The sequence below is a fragment of the Pleurodeles waltl genome, chromosome 1_2, assembly GCF_031143425.1.
Source record: "Pleurodeles waltl isolate 20211129_DDA chromosome 1_2, aPleWal1.hap1.20221129, whole genome shotgun sequence".
NCBI lineage: Eukaryota > Metazoa > Chordata > Amphibia > Caudata > Salamandridae > Pleurodeles > Pleurodeles waltl.
Window position 1 is genome coordinate 50,081,359 of NC_090437.1, and position 17,371 is coordinate 50,098,729.

General features: G+C 38.5%; 1 long non-coding RNA gene across 1 annotated transcript in view; it reads right to left on the reverse strand.

Moving 5' to 3' along the window:
- Positions 1-10,154: 10,154 nt before the first annotated feature.
- LOC138296818 (uncharacterized) overlaps positions 10,155-17,371 on the reverse strand; it is a 252,890-nt gene continuing 245,673 nt past the window's right edge. The window contains exon 3 of the long non-coding RNA XR_011203907.1: positions 10,155-10,280. This is a non-coding gene — a long non-coding RNA (uncharacterized lncRNA). The remainder of the gene's footprint in view (positions 10,281-17,371) is intronic.

The following is a 17,371-nucleotide window of genomic DNA, read 5'->3' on the forward strand; positions in this document are numbered from 1 at the left end:
CTACATATGCATGATCCAAAACATGTACACATCTTATGATCAAGTAGAATGCTCTTTTAATGTGTCCACACACAGAATATGACGACGGTAGAAAGTCACTTAGCAGGACTCACCTCTAGAACTCACTGTACTGAAGATCATCAAATGTCAGAACTCATTTTCTACACATGCACAAGGTATATTTCTACACCTTTAAAGTCACATTGTTCTTCTCTTACAGCAAATCCTTTTAGAAACATCTCAGGTTCAGCAGTTACAACTCTAAGCTTTGTTTCAATGTTGCTCATAATGTCATCACCCGTAAGAATATATGCCTTGATAAGAACACTGGGCAACTCTGGGTCAAGTTTTTTTAACAGAATATGAAGTGGGCTTAAGTATCTTTTCTCACCTGTTCCATAACCCTGGCAATCCTTGACTTATGAGCATTGCAACAAATCTAAGTAGCACAATAATAACATCTGTGTCATTTGACAGTACAATGATCCCATTGGAACCATTTCGAACAGCCCACTCAACATGCAGCACAACACAGAGGTCAGCTTCATCCAATTTGCTGTTAAGTTCTTGAGCGATGTAGCCCATACATTTTTTAATATATGCCTGCAGGCACCAACTCCTCATTGACAATATTTCCACTTGCAATAATTGGAAATTCAGTGTTCACTGAAGCATCATGAATGTTTTGGTGAGTTAACATCTCCAAGTTCAGCTTGTTCGATGTTGATGATGTGAATTTATCAAGTTGCACAGGTATAGATGTCGAACTTTTTTGATGCAGCTTAGGTCCATTGTTCCACTTGTAGACATCTGTCTGATTCTCTCACATTCTTTGACAGATAGTTCAAGATAACTGTCAAAGACAATGTGCAGTTCTTGCAAGGTGCACACTGACTTTGATATCTGAACAGTCTGAATGACCTCTCAAACGTTTTGCATGGATGAAATCTTGACCTTTCACTATTGTGACATATAGTCCACAACATCAGCAGTTTTCAATGACGACACCTTTTCGAATTGAAATTCTTCAGGTGAAAGTTTTTTTTTAGCTCTTGTACAAGTGTGTGCTTCACTGGTTTGGTTGCTGCATCTCCATCAAATAATGTGTTTGTTGGAAGAAGATCATGCAACAGAATGTCTTTGATAAATTCACCCCTTTCTTTTACTTCATCTATTGCTCTATGTGTTGAGAAAGTTGTGTGGTTTTGTAACCTGTTTTGTAGTGGCTGGTTAGATGAAACTCTTACTATGGCAATGAAAGTGTGGAAGTTTAGCTTTAGTGATTATTTCAAACAGCTTTTTCTCTTTCAATACAGATCTCTCCTGCTTCAGTTCTGCCTATAGCTTTGATCCATGTTCCAGGCCATCTAGTAGACGTGTCTTTATATAGTTGTTCATATATTGTTTGGTCACAATGTTGTGTAGTCGTACAGGCTCAGTCATTTCAAAGGGGTTTCCTTGCTGCTGCATGAAATGAAGAAGGCTGTCAATGTTTATTAAAACGTTCCCCTCTCTTTCCCACAAGTTTATGATGAGGAACATTTTCACTATGGCCCGTTAATTTTTAATTTGGCATCTCTCTGAAAACATTACAAATAGAGAGGCCTTCATGGCAAACTAGCTGCCATTGAGCAACATATTCATTTCTACATGTCTGACCAATAATTCCCTTGAAGCTTTTTTGTGATCTCTGGATCATCTGTTCCAGTTTCATACCGAGAACCACAGCATTGAACCCTAGCTCTATGTCTTTCACCACAAAATGTCTTTGGATGATTTTTCCGTAGTTGTACAGTTTTTCCACCTCTAGCTTCTTCACTCTTTCGAAATACCAGGACCCATATCTCAAGTAGGTTATGCAATCAAATTAGCAAAACACAGTAATCAGTGACTCCACAGTCTTCACGTGCAGCTCCCTATCACCTTCTCAATCAGCATGTACCAAGTTTTTCACTATAGCTATCATGTGTAAGATATTTCCCCAGTACTTGCAAAGTTCTGATTTTTCTTCATATTCTTTGACAACCTCTACAAACTTGTTTTTCAGTTTTTCTGATTTTGAACTGAGTGTTTTGAACATTGTCTGGCTTTGCATTATGTTTTCTGAATGAAGTGTACCCTGTGCCTTGTTCACTTCTGAGACACGATATGCAAAACCTAACTTTTCATTCTTGTTCCAGTAAGCATTCCAATGTACTGTTCCTATAACCTCATATATGATGAGCGAATAAACATAATGAGTTCCGCTCAATACTGACTGGACAGTTTTGCTTCCAGAGATTTCAGCCTCAATAAGTGCATTGTCTACGCCACATCCAATTAGATGTCTTCCTGCACACCGCAACACAACTTTTGTGATGTGGAAAATGCCCTTCATTGGATAAAGATCATCACATTCTACTGGATTGCTCATTAAAATGTCAGCTAGAATACAGAAAAATACTTAATCGCAGAAAATTGGCAGGATCGGCTGGTCTTCAAGCTGAGCACAGACATTATGGAAATTCTTTAGAGCTGTGTATACTGTTGCGTTGTTTGTGACTGGAGAACATATTATTGTTAAAAACCCACCTTCTTCAGTTGGATGGTATTCTGGGAGATCAGAGTATAAATTCCAGCCCATGGAGGAAATGGCTTTTCTTCATCCTTCAGTCCGCACCAAACAAGCGATATGATAAATTCATTTAAATCAGCTTTGCAGACCACAACATCAGGTAAAAGAAGATCCATGTCCTCAGCCACTTTGAAACTTTCTGGTAGACTGGGACTTGTTGATGGCTTGTAGTGATTTTGTACACATTGGCAATGCAGTTAGGTTACAAGCAGTGTTTAATTTGTAAATACAAATGTGCTGGTGCCCAAAGCCCTCCTCTTAAACTCGCAGCTGCTGCAATTAAATGTGCGAGCACGGAATACTGAGGCGGCATAATCCTGAAGCCATCTCGGGCCTCTTCAATCCCTATAAAGCCACACCCTGCCCCTTCAGCTCACTGTAGCAGCTTTCTACTTTCTCCGTTTGTGACGCTTTTTCATTTTTCCCTTCCTCCATCTTTTCCATGTGTCTTTTGCTTGCAGCAAATGCTTGAGGCAGAAGAATAAGCCCCGGCCCTCAAAAATAAGTGCCCAGCACCAGAAACAACAAGCACAAAGTAAGCACTGGTTACAAGTTTGCAGCTTCATTTGTTTATGCCTACAGCTGACACAGCTTGTGTTCCAGCAGCTACTTCATTGGTACAGTCTTGAAAAAGCACCATGGCAGTATCAAGTGCACTGGATGTTCCAGACAAAGAAGAGCTGTCTTCAAAACCAAAATTATCAAGAACATCAATTGTAAATCTTTTCCTGGTAAAGTGACTTGGAAGTGGTGTGCTTTCGGATTCAAAAGATCTTACAGTTTGAGCTGCTAACAAGTTCCCGCTCCGTACTATGTCATAAACTTGCTGATACACCAATCCTATTCATTGAAGTGATTAGCTCTCTACCTTTGCACTTGTCATAGATTGCATGGGCAGTCATCATGTGTAGCAGAGTTTTCTTTTTTCCGTGATGTAATTAATAAAATATGATTTGAAAAAACAGTACATTTACACAGCATAAGCCTGTCAGATAATGAGATTGTCTTCCACTTCTTTGCTTATATCTTCAGAGCCATCATCAGTTTTTTTAGCTCATCCTTTTTGTTAGACTGATAAAAACTAATTCAGTCATTGTACATTCTCACCAGAAAAATATTAATTTCATTATTATGGATCAAAACAGTTTCATCAATGTTGACCGTTATTTCTCTGATCTCACTGAGTGTGAACTAATAGCCAGCACTCAAGAGTGGCTTTAAAACTTTATTTACTTTTTCAAAGAGTGCAAACTTATCTTAGGGCTGGCAGATATGTTGCTGCTGGGAGCTCATTGCACATTCATATTTTTGAATGTATGCACAAATGCAGGGCGGGTAGGCATACAAATCCGCTGTATAAACATTCATCTGGAATAAACTAGCTGCAGATAAAAACATTTTTGCCATTTGAGACTCACATACTCTGTACTTTCTTCTTTTGTCAATACCTTTGGTCCTTCTTCTGGCTAGAGCACAGATAACACAAAAGGATGATGGACGGAGTGCTGACAATGCAAACACTCACCCCCAGTCACAGATCTGGGTTTAATCCATCGTTCTTTTGCTCACCATGACACCCCAGTTCAGACCCAGCCATATGCAAATCAGTCTTGACCCTGTTCCTCATGGGAACAGTCCAGCCCGAACTGCCAGGCCAGGTCCTCCCTGGACCGGAAACAAGCATCCTGGGACCGGTTTCAGGGTATCACCCTTTTTCAGCCAGGCTAGCTTGATTCCAGTGGCACAGTGAGCAAGGGACCCACGTCTGGGCATACCCTTCCCTCTTAGGGCAACATTAGTAACACAAAAGGATGATGGACGGACTCACCCCCAGTCACAGATCTGGGTTTAATCCATCGTTCTTTTGCTCACCATGCCACCCCAGTTCAGACCCAGCCATATGCAAATCAGTCTTGACCCTGTTCCTCATGGGAGCACAGATAACACATTGAAGATCCTCTGCTTTCTGATCCGCTGTTGGAGGTGGATGAGGGGTAGCCTTCCATATTCTAAGTGGATGGGCATTGGGTTTGGTTGTCGTCGCCGCCTCAGAGTGAGTGAGCTCACTGGTTTCTGCTATTATTTGACACATTTTTCCATGCTTTTTTTTCCATTGTATACGACTTGTAGCACTTGTCACATTAATAAAATATTTGATCCTCTTCACCCATCAGTTTCCGTCTTTTGTGAACTAAGTCTTGCCGTATTTCTACAGCATCTCAAATTCTCTTTTGACCAGCTGCAGTTAATGGTAGCTTTTTCTTTTGGATTAGTTTGGCATTTGACAATTTTTTCTTTGGTGAAGGACTCCTTAGGTTGTGGAGTTAGCAACACTCTGTCAGGAGATAAAGATCCTCTGCTACCACCTGCTTCGCTAATGCTTACAAATTGGAATCAACGAAAAACCTGAAACAAAAACAATATTAAAATAAATTACCAATTGGATGACTAAAACACATCATTATAGAGCTGCCATTTTGGAAAATGGCAAAAGTTGCTCTGAGGAGTTATTTTCTGTCTCTATAAGAATACTTGTCCCCCAAAACCTATGTTTTGACCCTAAATGAAGTGTATAGGTTTCATGGTTCCTGAAATGTTACATTATCACTGCAACACATGCTCCATATTAAAAAAAACATTTTCAGAAAAGATTGTCCCAGATTAGCAATGTCAAGCTACATTATTTCTCTAATGATACATGAACACAAATCAAAAATGAAAATCTCTGGACAACAATTTTTTACGGAGGTATATCAAGGGGCCAGGACTAATATAAATGTGTGAGTGATGGGGCGAGAGTGGTAGGTTTGGATACACCAAGAGCTTCCCCTTCATAACATTTCAAATTCAGAAATATAAAAGAAGAAGTCAAGTGGTCTGAATTCTCCCTTTCCAACTTTAAATTGGTTCCATTCTTTACAGTTCCATCCAAAAATAGGTCTCCCATTTGTGTCAGCCATAGTTCTGTTAGTTGCTGTTGGGCCCTGGGTTCCAATGTCGGGTAAATAAACGGGTTGCTTAATAGAGGCAAACCAGCAGAATCACTGGTCCTTGTTTATGTGCCAGTCCTTGCCATGCATTGCGTCTTATTCTTTCTTCCTACCCTTTGAGCTGGTCTAGTTACAACAATCATATTTAGGGGTTATGATGTAGTCTTCTCCTTTCAATCAATTACGTTGGGAATGTTGTGTTAATCATGGTATTGGAAGTGTGCATAGCGTGCCTGCATAGAAAGAAAATATGTCACTAGCTTTGGGCATGCAAGCCCGCCTGGTTCATACAGTGGTGTCAGAGTATACCATTTTATCTTGGGTTGTTTGTCAGCCCTTTCTAGTTTGATCATTCGAGTTTTCAATTTTGTAAAAAAATGATTTTGCAGGGGTTATCAGGTTTGTATTGAAGAGGTACAGGTAGTACTTAATTTTGAAAAGAATGAGTGCTGGTGCCCAAAGCTCTGCTCAGAAGCCCCCCACTGGTGCAATTAGTTGTCCACCTGCCTAACACCAAGGCTGCATAGTCTTTATTCCACCTCTTGCCCCTTTAATCCACTAACAGACACTCCCTGCCACTTTATCTCACTATTACAGGTTCCTGTTATCTCCATATATGACGTTCTTTCTATGTTTCTCTTTCTCCATCTTTCCGCTTTATTTTCCCTCTGTTGCTCTTGTTAAATGTCAGATGGAGCCGTCCCCAGTAATGAGGGCTGGTGTGTCCAACTGGCAACCACCAGCTCAAATTAAGCACTGGGTACTGGAGTCGCACCAGTATTACCATTTATTTATCGCAGCACCGCAATTCTCTCTGAAGGCCACAACTGGGTATCTGTGTAACTTTAAGCCCCTGTATCATACTGAATCATTAGTCCGAGCAAGCTACCTATTGCAAATGCCTTCATATTTATTGTCATGGAAAACATCAATGTGCCCCTACCCCCCAACCAAAATTCATTTTCAGTCATAATAATGGACCATATTCTGAAATGACCCGAGTAGCAGAAGGGTCTTTCCGGTCATCTGTGTACTATAATATGGCTATGGGGTCTCCGAGAAGTCCCTCTGTGTCGAGTGTTGCCTCATTTCGCATGCCAATAGTTTCATTGCCAGTGCATTGAGCAGAGGGGGTAGATGGCAGCCATGGCATATACCTCGGGTAATTTTGACACCGTGCAGCAAAGCACCACTACTTTAATTGCTGGCCGCTGGTTCTGCATACAGGAGTGATATCAAGGGCAATCACCTTTCCTCGCCCTCGTACGCCTCAGAATAGTTTTCATAAAGCCCCACTCCAAAAAGTCATGCTCTCTCGACATATGAAAATACCATAACTGGATCATTTTCATCCACTGTCCTAAAGAAAGAACATAGGTTGGATAATGTAGCTCTCACAAGTATAAAGTCTGCCTGCTCAGAGAGGCTTGGGCCTGGAACATACTTCAAGAGTCAGCTGGCAACAATTATGAACAACATGTTGTGCATGTATTTAATGACGAAGTGGCCTATTTGATTCACATTTGAATTGTAGTTTATCAGGTTAAAGAATTACAATTATAATTAATGTGCACAGTGATTTGGGTAGACAATGTTGCTTACCTTCTCCACCATGTTTAGCATTATGCGGAGCTGGAAGTTCTATGTACTCTTTGTAGAACTCCACAGTTAGGTCATCACATCTAGAGCCAGATGTATCAAACATTTCTGCGATTGCAAAAATGCATTTTGGTATGTAACAAGTCCAATTTGCGATTCGGTAACTTGGATTTGCGACTACATACCGATCCATTATTAGGAAGGGGCCTGTCAAGGGCGTCCCTTCCTATCACAGAATCACAGAGGTATGTTTGATTGTTTTGTGACTGTGAATGCGGTCGCAAAACAATCGCAATTACCCATTTACAAAGGGGAAGGGGACGGTCCCCTTCCCCTTTGTGAATGCATGCAAAAACGTTTTTTAAGAGCAGGCTGTGGTCCTACAGACCACTGCCTGCACTTAAAAAATTAAAACAAAACTTTTCATTTTTCATTTTTAAACGCATCCCATCTTCCTTTAAGGAAAACAGGCTGCATTTAAAAAAAAAAGATTGCTTTATTGAAAAGCAATCACAGACATGGTAGTCTGCTGAGCCTAGCAGGCCACCATCCCTGTTATTGTAGCCATTCGCAATGGCTCGCAAATTGCGACCTACTTCATGAATATTAATGAGGTAGGTCGCTTTGCGAGTCCTTGCGAATCACAATATGAAACTCCTGGAGTTTCATAGATTCCAATGGCGATTACTTAATTGCGATTCGCTAAAAGTCGTAATTAGGTAATCACTATTGTAAAAAATTATACATCTGGCCCCTAGTGCCTTAAAACTAGTCATATCTACTACCACTTGTGCTATTTCCTCTACTGTGATGGGTCTTCCCAGAAGCTCTCTATCCTACTTTTCCACCCAGACTAAAGTGAACGCACCTAAATCGTCTTCTACTCTATTTTAATTATAGTTTAACTGAGAGGAATAGAGCTTCTCATAATATGAAAGAAGGTGACTCAGAATGCCCAGGGTGGCAAATACCCAGCCGCCATATTGCATGAACAAGGATATTTTTGACAAGGTTTGACTAATGAGCAGACTTTATCAGGTTATTTTTCTTATAACTTCCACATGTTGCCTGAAAGCATGTGCCTTGATTCTTAAAGGCAGCATTTATTTTGCTGGGGAGGACTGGCTGTTGCACTCACTCAGCCTGCATTTGAGGAAGGAGGTGTATGTATCATGGCTAGTTAAGAGAAGCTTCTTCTCCCAAGGGACCAGGAATCTGATCCGTGGGCTCCTGTAAAGAACAAAATGCATTTGTTACATTTCGAAGTCTTGTCAAATCAAAATAGGCTTTCCTCCAGTATTTTAGATGTTTATATTGTACCTAAAAAAATAATGCTTTGCAAACAAGCATTGCTAAAGCCAATAACTTGAAACTTGCATTATAAAGGTGAGAATTCCACTGCTTATGCCTTAACGTTAGCAAAATAATTAAGCAGTGCTCTGCTTTGTTTAGCTATTTCTTTATTGTATTTATGCTTGGTTGATTAGCCGTGTGAAATGAAGGTTATGTAAAAAATATTTGTAGATGGAAGTCAATGGTCATTGACAGCAAATAGAAGAGACTAAGGGTGAAAATCTACGATACAAGGCTCCACATTTGCTCACTTGCTCACAGAAGGCTCTCTCTTCTCCAAGCATACACCATTAATGCTGTCTTAGTCATCAACAAACTAACACCATCCAGCAAATAAAAATAAGAGAAGTGTTTAACAAAATGGCAAGCTTGTTTTACTGGTGCTTTGGTTCTTACTAAGCAGGTGATTGGCCATGACTCAGAAGAGACCTGTGGTTCAGTGTACATTGCTGTGTCATTGGAGCCATAATCTGTGCTTTATCACTCTTGAGTCCTGCCTCACTCTTTCAGAAAAACAGGGCAGCGGGGATAACTGTGAAGGAAGAACGATGTGCAAATAATATTATTCGTGGTTTTTTCATGCAGAAGGGCATTTGCAGGGCTACAAAAATGAGTGTAGCCACAAACAGGACTGTTGTGGGTGTGACAGACCTCATTTTGTTTTATATTATTATGATAAGGTGTCACGTAATAGGGAAAATCAACTATTACCCTTAGAGGTCGACTCGGATCTTTGGACTCAGACAGGAGTAAGAGAACATCCAAACAGTCAATATTCAGCCAATAAAACATTAATTATATCATTAATAATCAAGTATTAAATTTGGAGACATTAACTTATACACACCATGACCTATGTAGTCATGAATCACTACACCAGTTTAGTAAAGTTTAAACATTTATTGCCCTCTAGACTAATAATGCTAAGATCATGTAAATCATGCGCAAGACCAAATGATAAATGTATAAGAATAACACAGGCTGACCAAAGCGTCTGAAAAATCTCAATCTAGCCAAAGCGTTAATCATTAGACACTCCAAAATAATGATACAGAATAACAACAACAGGTGAAAAATAGACACAGTATTCATTTAGTTATCACAGATGAATTATTCACAATCAATTAATAAAACAGTCAAATTTAGATTTAGGATCAGGCATCCCTAACTATTACTCTAATTTGATAAGCATGTTTGGACTTCATGCAAAAAGAAAAATAAGACAAAAAATAATTTGGAAAACATCTAGCTATGGCGCTAACTAAATAAGCAGTTGGATTCTCTAAAGAAGAAAAACAGAAAAACCAGCAAAAAAGACAAATGCACATTTGTTATACCTCTCCTAAATGAATCAGCAGGCAGCGATGTCTTCATCAATAGAGCATCTGGTCTTCATTAGGCAGCATCAGTATTATGAATGGGGAAACAGTTCAGTAAAGCTGGGCCCTAGTGTTTCTAAACTTACAGAATCAGAAGCAAAGAGCTAAGCAACAGAAACACATCATAACTCTAGAGTAGCAAAACAAAAACAGCACTGACATACATCATCTAAAAATTTTATATATTAACGTTCCAAAAAGTAACTAACTAAGCTTCTATTGGACAAAACTATAGGGTCAGGGTGTTAATAGCCAAGCAGGCTTTGCTTGCATCTTTGGTGTATCTTCTTGTTCAAACGGTACATTTGGATTGGTTCATCTTCTCTCGTCTCTGGTCACCAGCTTCTGTAATTGAATACAGTTTATTACATTCAGAAAGCAACATGAAATATGACATTGAGCACTGAAGCCCATTGTTAAAAAAACATTGAATTATTATCTCAGGAAACAAACAAATGAAACAAGTCAAGAACATAATTTTTCCACTGTGTGCAAGTCACAAAGGATGTTAAATAACTTTCAGGACAATTTGTAAGGTCAGCAACAAACGAACATTGAACATCGAGCTTCTAGAAAATGCTAAAACATAGGCCTCTAGAAAATGCCAAGTGTAGGCTTTTCACTAATGCTTACATATGAGAAAAAATAAAACATTTTAGTAATCATTTCAAATCATCAATGTAATAATTCATTAATAATTCATCTTCTTTCGTATGAATATTCAAAATATTTCTGCATTAGACATCATTAATTAACATAACGGACATTGTTTATGGTGTCCACCATGTCAGTCATTTTAAACTACATGTTTATTTTATTAAAACAAAGGTTTTTCAGTTAGGCCTTTAAACACACGTTAAATTTATAAATTGCATTTTAGTACTTCAGCTTTTACTAATAAAACTTGCTTTCTAATAATCCCTCCTCTGACGCCTATGTGTGATGTCACAAAAGAAATACTCATTAATACTTGTATCAATACTAATAAAACAATTCAAAAGTTAGTTTGTCTAAAATGTCCATTGCTTCTTGGTTTTCTCCAGGTTTCAATATTTCTCAAATCATGAAAGTATTTGCTGCTCATTTTTTCCATTTAAATTTCTTTCCTCCTCTGCTCATTTTTCATCTTTTGTCTTTGTGTAAATCTATACAACTTATAAAACCCGATTATGCAGATAACACACACCGCCACTATTAATAATTGTTTCAGTTTCATTCTCACAGGACACTGACCAAGATTACCCAATCAATTTTTCATTTCAGTGAAACTTTTACCTATATTTTCCCACACCCTTTGTTCATTCAAATCTTTTATGTCAGAATTTAGATCTGTTAAATTCTTAATGAAATTTCTAATTCCTTTACTGTTATCAGGGATACATGTGCAACAATGTTTTGCTTTAAGCATTCAGCAGACTCTGCTTCCTTTGCTAAAAGAATGTCTAACGCAAGACGGTTCTGAAGAACCATTGAGCGTACCCCAGCCATTTCAATGTCCATTAAATTTATGGCCCCGGAAAAATCTGTCAGCATGCTATCTACAATGGTAGATAGCTTTCTAATTTTCATGTCATTCAGAACAACTCCTATAGAAGGAATAATTGTTCCAAATATATCCCCTATTATTTCTGAATAACTTGCCCTTTTTGAACGTATTCTTTGTAGTTCATGCGTATCATCTATGTTGTCAATTTGATAAATCTTTGGAAAGACCACTCTCATAGTATGAAGTCCCATACCATCCCCTAGGGAGACGATAATAAGCACTTTTTCCACAAATGTAATGAACCCCAGGAATCGCAGGATCAGCATAAAATCTCATGTACTCTTGAAAACACTCTTGAAAAGAAATACATGTCTACATTCAGTTGTTCCCACAAACTTAGTATCAGTTCTGGATTGTAGCCTATAAATACAAAGCTTTCCTACATGTTGATAATCTAAAGCAAGACACTCTATGCATGATCATTTCTAATTGTACTCTTCACTAATCCTTTCCCTATTTTCTCTTTCATTGCTTTTCTCCTGTCATCACTTTGATCCAGGAAGCTTTTCTCTACTGGTGATAGTGTGCATGTAAGATTATTACCCAAATATATATCCCAAATTTTAGTGTAGGCTCACAGAAACCCCCCACAATGTCAATGTTTCTAGCTTTAGCAGTATTACTCAAGTTTTGATTAACTGGAACAAAAGAAAAGACAACATCAAAACTAGAAATGAAATATTGTATGTATTCTTGATTATAAAATCTTGTTAATAAGAGACTGCAACTAATTCCATACGTTACTGGTAAGTTATGGCAAGTAATTCCTTTGTGTACTGATGAAGGAATCTGCGTACAAACATAACCCTCTCTCACATCCATTGTCTCAACATATTCATACAACAAGCGATAGAAAACATTAGAAGAAAGATCTCCTTGTGAGTTGTCTAAGCGTAAATATGTCTCATCCCTATTACATTTTTCTAATTTAGAAACTGTAGTAGTCTCCGCAGAAGGTGTATAATTAGTTTCAGCTTTATCAGAAACACTCATACTCACAATCAATAACAGACTTACTAAACACATACAATTCCCGAACCAACACAAATACATTCACAACATTCATAATTTCTTTTACGACTGCGATTTGTATCCATGTCTGTAAAGAATCAGAAGGTGAAAGGAAAAGAAAAATAGTTTACTTTGCAGCCAAACAAAATCAAAACAGTCTTCAGTCTTCTTTACAAATACAGCAGCTTTCAGGCTTCACCAGAACTTGTCAAAAATCGGTTTAGCAGCTTTGTCAAATCAGGTTTTCAAAGTATCTTAGTAGTTCATAGTCTGCTGATCACTATTACTTCTAGTGTGTAATGTCTTTCTTGTTCAATTGGCAATGCGATTTCAAAACTAAGTTCAAATGCAAATTCAAGTTCAAAAATGTAGAACTGGATTCTCATGGTCAAAACAAAAGGACCATGAGAATCCAGTTTTAAATAAATTCATGTTACCACTCATCTGCTGCAAGGTACGCCCATTCAGGACCTGACTATTTTCAACTTGCAACTCTTTTTCTTTTTGATCTCCGATTTGCACTTAGTTTTCCTTCTCTCAAATCTGCATCTGCTTTATAGTAGATAACACATCAGGACACTTTTAATTTGGTTGAAGAATAGGCCACTTATCTTCTTTCACAGCTTTTCTGGACAGTGTTGTTTGCAAAACTGGACTTACGATTCTTCTTGGTTCAGCAGGAATTTGACTTGATGTACCTGCAATGTTAGGAGGAGTCAAATCTGCATGACTTTGATCTAACTCAACTCCACACTCAGCTAATTCAGGAAACGTGATTTGTTTCAATTGATTTTCCCAATTGTCTGCTTCTGAAAGAGCCCTTTGATTCAGACCTGACTCTCCTGCTTCTGATTTTGCTGATGTTGATGCTCACAGAGGAATATCAGGAGCCTCTTTTTCATCTCTCAGAGGAGTACCTGGTCCTTCACCAGTTTTCACTGTCTCTGTTTCTGTCTCAATTTTTGTAGTCTCTTTTTCTGCTCCTTGAGACGGTACAACTTCTGCTGGTGCTCTCAACAACACTGGATCTTCATCATCATTCAAAGGATATGGCACTTTACGAGAATAGCTGGCATGAATCCAGTTCGGGATTCCAGCACACTTCACAGCAGTCGTTGTCACCAATACAATCTGTAACGTACCCTTCCAACTAGGTCCCATGCAAGTCTTCTGCACATGCTTCTTGATCACCACCCAATCACCAGCACAGAGACTGTGACACTGGTCTTTGGATGGTGGCATGGTTATAGCTTCCACCAGGTAATAAAAAGAGCAAACCACATCAGCTCGATCCTTGCAGTAATCCATCACCAAGTCATCTGTTATGTTTATAAGGGCTTTTGCAGGAACAGCTGGCAATATCATTTTTCTGCCCATCAAGATCTCGTGAGGAGAGAGCCCAGTCTTTCCGTCAGGTGTATTTGGCATGCTCATTAGAAACAAAGCCAAAGCATCAGGCCATTTAACACTAGCAGAGGCACACATTTTTGCAAGTCGAGCTTTCAGAGTGCCATCCATTTGATCTACTAATCCAGAAGCTTCAGGACGGTAGTTACAGTGCAACGTCTGCTCAATGTTTAAGGCTGAACATAGTAATTATATCACCTCTTTATTGAAGTGACTTCTTCTGTCTGATTCTCAAGAGGCTGGGAATCCAAATCTAGGTATCAACTCCCTAAGTAACAGCTTTGCTACTGTGAGACTATCATTTCTACATGTAGGGTAAGCTTCAATCCAGTGACTAAAAATACAGACAATCACCAAAATGAATTTCAAACCACCACACACAGGCATTTCAAAGAAATCCAACTGCATTCTGTAAAATGGACTACCTGCTCTTCCAATGTGACTTAAATTAACAACTGTTCTTTTTCCCACGTTCATTTGCTGACATATAATACATCTGTGACAAATTGCTTCAGCAACCTATCTAAACTGTGGATTGAACCAGGATTGCTAAAATCTGTGAATCACTGCAGCCCTGCCAATGTGTGCTTGACCATGATAGCATCTTACCATTTGCATCAGTAGACAATTTAGCAAAACCACCTGCCCTTCACTAGCAACCCAGATTTCATCAATTTCTCTTGGAGTGCAACCCAATTTTGCCCAGCTTTTCTTTTCATCTTCTGGAACTTCGGCTTGGAGTCATTGGATTTGACTGTGACTTTGACTGGTTCAACTCCTTTGATTACACCAACATCTTTCCCAGAAAGATCCCAGACTTTTAAAGTAACTGTACCTCACAGATAAGTTAGCAGGTCTTGCTCTGTCAATGCAGGATAAAAAGTAATCAGTGTAAATTCTTCATTAACTGAATTACAATCAATTAGTACAGATGATTTATCATCACTATTTGTCTGAACGGCAATTCCATCATTTGTGTAGATAATCTTGTTTTACACAACCTGTCTCGTTCCAATTAGGAAACTGGACTTGGGTCGCATTCTACAAATTTATCCGAACCTTCAAAATTATCCATTTTAATGGGAATCGGTTAGTAATCGGGTTTGTCAGGAATTGATTTGCAGCCCCTAAGATCTGCACTGTTTTTCCAGAAAGTGGCACGTTAGGAGCCTTTGTAATTCTGACAATAGAGCATGTAGCTCCTGTATCAACTAAAAATTAGACTTAATGACCCATTACATTCCATTTACATAGGGACTCCTTTGATCTACTTTCAATGAAGTTGCTAACATACATTCTTCTTCATCCGAACTCTCACTCATCAATTCATCACTCAGTTCATCCTCACTGTAAAGTGTGAATTGTTAAAACATTTGATTATTTTGACTTAATCTTTGTCCTGTTTTCTCTTGAGGAATCATCACCTGCTAATGTGCCATTGGAGCTTTGTGGTTGTGACATTATTTGCATTTGGGGCTTCATTTGCTGTGGCTGTGGTACCCGAAAACATGGCACCTGCACCTGTTGCATCTGTTGGGGAATTTGCATTTGCTGCTGAGGAATCTGCATTTTATTATTCATGTTCTGGACATTCAAATTAGAATTCTCAATTCTCTGTCCTCTCAAATTTGGAAAAAGATTGTTTTCATTCATCTGCACAACACCTTCCTGCACTATCATTGGATACTCCCATTTACAATGCCGGAGGCCCCCGCAAGCGTGATTAGGTAACATATTTTTCATTGTCTGCATATAACCTGAATTAACATTAGTATTCCAATCAACGCTGACAATACAATTTCCATTCCCACTATCACCACGTCCTCTGCCTCTCATCTGACCCTGATTCTGAATCACCTGCATGTTTCCCTGTTGTTGTGGAAAAATTCCCTGCATTCCTGATTCTGCTGCTTTATTATGCACCACCATTACCTTATCTTTCAATTTCTTCTGCTTCATTTCAATCTCGTCATTACAATAGTTAGCAAACTGTAATACTTCATCAATTGATTTTGCTTGCCAGCAAATCAAATGACTCTTAGTCATGTGACCAATATCAGGTCTAACTCCTTCAACAAATCTGAACACAAAATGAATCATGTCTTTAGGTTCAATTGTTTCTGTGCCACTATAATGTTTAAATGCCTGCAACAACCTTTCGTACTACACATGTATTGACTCTTTTGCTTCCTGTGCTGTCCTGTCAATTCTCTGCCAATCGATTTTTTAGGGGAAATTCCCATTCTCAAAAATTCAATTACTTTGTGATAGCTTTTTATTATATGAGAAGACGGTGCACCTGTAACTGGATCTCATGGAGGATCTCTTGTTGGCCATTCAACACTCCTTTTGCATTCAACCCTAAATCAGCTGGAACCACTATTTCTAATAAGGTACTTAAATCCTCCCGCAGGCTTTTTGCGAGTTTCACAAACCTATCTGTTTGCTGATATGATTCCACTGGTTTCTCTCTCATTCTCAGGTAATCAGTTGTTAATGAAAAAATATCACTCCTGCTCCAAGAAACATGAACATAATTCCCTCCAGGAATTTCTCTCATTGGTAATAATTTTACTGGACTATCAGTCTGCTATGCATCAGTAGAGTTCAAATTACCACACTCTCTTTTCTTCTGATATATTTTCTTTGCCCATCTGCCTTCCCATTTAACTGATGCTCCCCATGTTTGAATACTTTGGATTAATTCCTTAATGTGAATTTTCATTCCAGGTGATCTCATGTTTTCAATGTCTTTTGAATTGAATTCTAATCTATAACTTCTTTTCAATGTCTTTTTTTATTTCTCAATATCCACTTTATATTTGCAAGTTCTGATAATTTCTGATGTGCCAATCATTCTCTAATTGTAACATCTTTACACATGAAACGTAACTAATTTTCATTACATGAGTCATTTCTAATTAATTCAAGTGTACCCTCGATCATTTCATTTTATTCAAATGTTAATGTTGCCAGATTCAGTGTTTTTCCTCTTTCAGCATTTGTTTTTGCTGCACTCACCTTTTCAACCAGTCAGTTAACTGTTGACCCGTTAAGCCTTGTAATGAAACATTATTATTTACTATAGGCAATCTTTGCGACGTATTACATGGAGTCTCAGGTGTCATCAGAATTGAATATGAATTTGAATTTGACTTCTCCAAATTTTGTGAAGTCCTGGGAGAGGTTAAATCTATGAGTGGACCTGTCTTGTCAAAAGTCTGATTAGTTGCAGACATAACTACTGCAGATTCAGTGGGTTCCTCCATTTCTGCATTTGTGTTAAAAACATTATGTACATTATATTCATTATTTCCCTGGGCACATTATGGGACAACAGGACCAATAGTGACTGTAACAGATAATGCTTCTGGGCTTGAGGGAGCACTCTGATTTCTCAAGTAAATTACTCCAGAACTCTGACCTGAAAGTATTGAGGAACGTGATTGCATTACTGTTACAGGAATGTACC